The sequence below is a fragment of the Cuculus canorus genome, chromosome 5 (genome assembly GCF_017976375.1).
Source record: "Cuculus canorus isolate bCucCan1 chromosome 5, bCucCan1.pri, whole genome shotgun sequence".
NCBI lineage: Eukaryota > Metazoa > Chordata > Aves > Cuculiformes > Cuculidae > Cuculus > Cuculus canorus.
The window spans coordinates 30,556,430-30,562,437 of NC_071405.1; positions in this window are offsets into that span (position 1 = coordinate 30,556,430).

A 6,008-nucleotide genomic window follows, 5' to 3' on the forward strand; every position below is an offset into this window, starting at 1 on the left:
CTGGCAGTCCAAGGTGGCTTGGATTGCACAGCCAAGTTTTTGGCAGAGGCAGGCTCCTCTTCTCTGTACTGGCCCGCAAGGCAGGGAGAAGGGCTGATTTTCTGCTATTTTTCTGCCAGCCCATGAGGACATGTAGTCACAGAGGCCCCACAGGTACACCTGCTCTGAGGTGCAGTGGTGGGAAGCTGCCTGACTGCTGCTGACCCAAGAGCAGTGCGCTGCCATGGCAACAGCACAGCTTTATTCAAGCTGCTGAAGACTCAGCCTGAAGGTATTTCAGTGGGGACAGAGTGAGTTGATGCTAAATATCGTATTCCTTTACAGTTCTTAAGAGGGTCATTTGCATCAATGGTTCCAGTGGAGCTGTGGAGAAGCTCTCCCTAGGGTCCAGCTAGCTGCAAGGAATGTCAGAGACCAGGACTGAGTGAATTGAGAGCTGCTGCTCCCAGAGGTGCTGGCTGAGCAGTCAAAGCTACATAAGTAGAGGAAGGAGCTTTTTCCATTTTTTTCTGATAACACCGATTCTGATTGAGCACAAAGCCCATGTGCATGACTGGTTCTAGTCAGCTAGGAGAAACTGTTGCTTTAGCAACCTCCCTTTATATCAGGCACGGTGCAGGAAGGGGAAGTCTGCAGTGCGATTTTCCAGTCTCTCTCTCTCCTGTTGCCTTGGAAGGGCTGTGGTCTCCTCTCCTTCCTCGAGTCAGAAATACCTTAGTAGTAGTTACCCCTAACTCAAGTGTCTGTGACATGGCTGATCCTGGGGCATGTGGAACAAAAGTTTGTGATGCTAAAATATTCTGAGCTAGAAGTTATTTTATTCCACTTTGAGGGGTGAGGAAGATGATGAGGTTGTAGGGTCTGTGGTACTTTTTACACTGATCCTCCATGCCCTTAGAAATTGCCCATAAAGCACTATTTCAGAATAATTAAAATAAATAAATAAATTACAAACCACCTACCAATTACTTGTGTTGAGAAACCAGGTTTAACAGACACCAGTTACAGCTGCTGCATATTCTCTTGCTGTGTTTTTGTGTCTTATGTCAGATAAGGTGGAAACATTTAAGAAAATGGATAATACCCGAGTGGAATATATACCCCACAGAAGGCTTGCAGATAGGAAGCTTCCAGTTTTTACTACCCAGGGCTCCCAGGAGGATCCTTCATTGTCAATGTTTCCTTGTCGACCTTAGCAGCACTTTGGAGAGAGAGAGAGTTGTCCTTTTTCAGTGGAGAGAGGGTATATTCACATGGTTACAGCTGATTCCTAGCTTGTGTCACAGCAAGGATGGCAGCACTGGACTCTTTAAGCTTTCTTATACAGACAATAAATGGGGCTGTATCTCCCCTCAACGGGCTGCTAGCATTGCATCCAGTCCCAATGCATTGCTGGCATTATAGCAACACCAAGAAGCCCAGGTGGGCTAAACCCTGCACACACAGCCTGCCCTGAAGAACTCACCAGCTGGGCAAACCACCAGCAAAACAGGCGTGGTGTGACTGATGCACAACCATGCAGTGCATCAGCTAGCCCAGGGCTTTTGCCCAACCTCAGGAACAGCACTGGATCTTATGAAGATCCTTCAGAGCATTCTCAGGCTCTAAGGGAATACACAGAGCTCAGTGTTCCCTTCAGACTGAGCAAGCACTTTTGCACCTGCCAGCTCCTTCTGTACCACTTCTGAAGGAGGTGCATTAGAAGAGCCAAGGTGCAGCAGGCCTCCCTAGGGGAAGAAAATGTGATTCTTCCGTGTGATAAATCTCTGTATGAGACATTATTTCTGCTTCGTAAGGGAGCAGCTCCTCATTTCTCATGCAGGTTGATTTTGAACCTGCCAACATTTACTCAGGGAGGGAGAAGGGATTTGCAAAATGGTTGCAGAAGGAGATGGAAGTGGCTGCTGCTGTTGTGAGAGCATGGTGGTACCTCCACATTAGGTAGCTGCTGGCTGCCTGAAGGAAGAGCAGATTTCTCAAAGAAGGAAAAGGGATTTCATTGCCCAGCTCCTACTGACTTTCCTCATTTGTGTATTTCAGTGGGATTTCAACACAGTTCCCTTGATGACCTGAGCCCTGGTCGCATCGGCTTCTTTGGGAATTGTGCAGCACCATGCTCATTTTAAAGGCTGATGTGTAAGGGGGCTGTGCGGGTTGGTGGCAGGGTGGAAAATGGGACCTGACGTCCCAGGTCTTCCCTCTGCTAGAAGGATCACAACTCCTTCCCTAAATAACAGCGCTCTCCTAACACTAAGCTAGAATCTCCTCCAAAGCAAAGCTCTCACATGGCAGCTGCTCATTGCCCACAAGTTCTTACATTACCTGGGTGCAGATAGCATTAGGTAATCTTCACTGTGTCATGACTCATTGCCAAATCAGAGCATGGAGCCATATCAATTCTTAATGATTTTTGGAAACTTTAATTCATTTTACTCTGTAGCGATTTTCACTAACTAGCTGGATTACTTTTATAGAGATTAAAAATGTAAGTCAATCTCTTTGAAGCAGAAAAGTGGCATTTTAAAATCTATATTATATCCCAAGCCTATAAATACATCTGCCTCATAGAAATCAGCAGTTTATGGTTGATATTATAGCAGAGGGGATGACTCAAAGAGGCTTATGCGCTGTTTTGTTTTTATCAGAACTGAAAAATAACCCCAATTCCCTGTGAATTAGAAATATCAGTGACTATAGATAGATCCTGTACTTTTCCCATGCCAGATGAAACATGGCACTGGTTTCGGATAGTCTGGACCCAGTGCAGCCACCCTAGCAGCAGATAACCATATTTTGTTGCTATTTTGAAGAATACCAGTCGGCATTTTATTTCCTCGAGTAGAAATCAACAAAGCAGAAATAACCATGTAGGCTGCTAATTGCTCAAAACGCCACACAGGCAGCAGTTTCCTTTCACCCTGCCCCACTGCATTATAGAGCACCTAAGAGTGTTGAATTCGGTGATACACCCCAAAGTCATATTAAAAGACCACAAGCAAATCTGCAGAGCCACTCATGCAAAAAGAAGGGGAATCTAATGGCATTAAGACACATCCTGAAGCCATTCATTGTAGGATTAATAAGGCTAAGTTCAAGGATAAGGAATGGAGAGTATAGGTCTTAGTTGGGTCTCACAGGAGCTTGGAGGTCATGAGTGACATCCCAGTGTTCATGCTGGTGCTTGTGCAGCTCAACACTATTATAAATGAGCTGGAAAAAAGGCTGAGCAGTTAACTGAGGCAGTCTGCTGATGGCACAAAGTTATTTATGGCAGTAAGGATAGGGACAGGTTACAAAGCACTATAGAAGGACCTTACAGATGAGTCCTTCTTGTGAATGCCTGACTGGGCAATAAAGCACAGGTGAAACTCTGTGCAGATAATAGCAAAGGGCTATCAAGTGGAGGGGGCAACCCATCACCAAGCCTGATGGGTGTCGAATACCAGGTGTTGGGGATACGGGACAGAGAGCGAGAAGCTCAAGGCTCAGCAGCAGCTCACAGTGGCAGCTGCTCCAGGATGGGTGACACTGCCAAGAGGAGCACTGTCATCCTTGCCAAGGGAAGGACAAGCTTGTTCCTTTTCACAGGAGCTGTTTTAAACCTCCTAGCAGAGTGTGACTAAATGTAGCTAATCTGGAAGCTTATGCCCATTTACTCCACTGTCCCTCTGTACCATGCCCATTTACTCCACTGTCCCTCTGTACCTTCCTAGCAGTGATGGTCTAAAGCTCCTTGACACTTCGCAAAATGTGTAATGGCTGCTTCCTGCAAGCCAGAGTCAAGTTGCAGTTGTGTTTTCAACCACAGTCATGAGATTTATATTGCAAAACTCCAGAGGTTCATAAAACAGCACATTTGCCCACTTGTAAGAGGAGAGGTTTTCATTACAACTTTGTTTCCTAAACATCTGAAAGCCTTTGAAAAGCAGAGGGCTTGCTTAGCTGTGTCCATAAACATTCAAATTATACTTGACTTGTTTTCTACCTTGTATTTGCCCTGTGAGCATGCGTGTTGCTGTTTAGCAAGTGCAGCAGTCCTGTGAGACCAGTGATGGAAGAAGCCTCCTACCTGCAGCATAGCCTGGGGAGCTAAATCTCCTGACTCCCATGCCTGAATTTTTGATGAACCAAAGAACCAGACTTTTAAATTCCTTGTTTAAACTCCACTCCATGCCAGAAACGATGACAGAAACCACCAGTGCACCAGGAAAGGTGCAGCCAAGGAGCACCTTCAGCGGCACTAACAAGGAGAGCTGGACAGTTGTCCTGGTCCAGCAAGTGCACTTCACAGCCCATTAACCTGCAGCAGGGGCTGGGCTGCAAGCAGGTGGCTGCAGCGGGGAGCAGCCCTGTTCCCTTGCAAGGCAGCTCCAACGACCCTGGGAGACAGCACAGTTCAACAGGAGCAGTTTGGTTTACAGGCAATAGGATTTTACCAGGATTTTTAAGAGAGAGCATTCTGCCTCAAGAACAGGCAATGCAGCAAACGCTGGTGATGGTGCCCTCCTCTGCAAGGCACCACACAGCTCACCACACAGCTGCAGGGAGTAGCTGCTTCAGTGCTCCCGATCACAGCTGCCCATGGCATTTAAACTTTTTCTGGTGATTTATAAGTCCAACTCTCCCACTTCATTTGGGAAAAAACATGCAATAAACACACGCTACAATTTGTATGGAATTTTTCAGCAGCCTGGGCTAAAATCAGTATTTATGTGCTTGGAATGTATTTAAAATAATTGCTATTTATGTTTTTTTTTTTCTTTTTGGCTTTTTGCCAATCTAATCAGCATAATTTGACTGTGCTGGAACAAATCTACAAGACTCCAGAACTGCTCTTGCAGATCGTGCAGATTAAACATGAACTAATTAGTAAATTTCTGGATCTCTTAAGTCCACAGCTTTGGAAAAAGCTGACAATGCCCATCAGTGTTCCCACAAAAAGGGAGAAACAAAACCCAGACGTACCAGAAAAATGACTACAGATGTAGATACGTGTGGGAAGTCTTTGCACATGAAAAGTAAAAAACAACCAAAGACATATTAGGCAACAGCAATTAATTTATCATTTTTCTTCTAGGCTTTTAAAGAATAAAGAGTTTTCCATTACATTATTTTACTCTTCTGTGGAAATGAAACATAGTTCTGTAAGGACTAGTGATCATAAACCACCACGGGGTAAAAGGAGAAATGTAGCAAAAGCTACGAAGGCAAATACTGAATTCACCCACAAGTTAGTCCATGCACATGTGAAAGCCATGACGTCAGTAAAAAGGAAAAAACTCTTCACTATCACCCTGGGAGTGAAACCAAAAAGTCACTTTGCCAATATGTGAAGGCTTCTTCGTTCTGAAAGTCTTCTGAAAGTTTCCTTGGGAGACAATAACTCAATCAGAAATGTTCCAGCAGATGATGAAGAACAATAACAGCTGCTCTGAAGCTCGGAGCAAACAATGGAAAGTCCCCAGTTGATTTGCTCAGTCTTGAATGGGGTCCAAAATTCACAGAATTTCGGAGAAGAGGTAAAAGCAGCTGCCTGCCTGCCATAGCGGTGTTCACACGAGGAGAGAACTGGAATGGCCGTATAATTCAAGCCCCTTACAATTGTCAATGACGACAGTCATGCTGCTAAAAAATGCACTGCAGAAATGGGTTCAGTGCTGGTCCAGGAGGAAGGTGCTGCCTTCCCAGGCTCGGTGTTTGAAGGGATAATGTGTACAAACTTGGAAATGTCTCTCTGGAATTAGCCTCGTCGTGCATAAGGTGACATAATTAAATCCCAGGTCCATTAAAGAGGTGGTTGTGTGTTCCTCTTTGGTTGGTCACACGCAGTCAGGGTGCCCTCCTGATCCCACTGGTACTGGTTTTATGGGAGGTCTTCCGGTTGAATTCGCTGGTGCTGAGCTTACCAAGCTGCCAGTCAGGGCTGATTGGGCTCTGCTCTTTGATCTGATCTGATTAACATCCCAGATCATTTCGCCTTCAGTACTTACTCGGGGGATGCCCATACA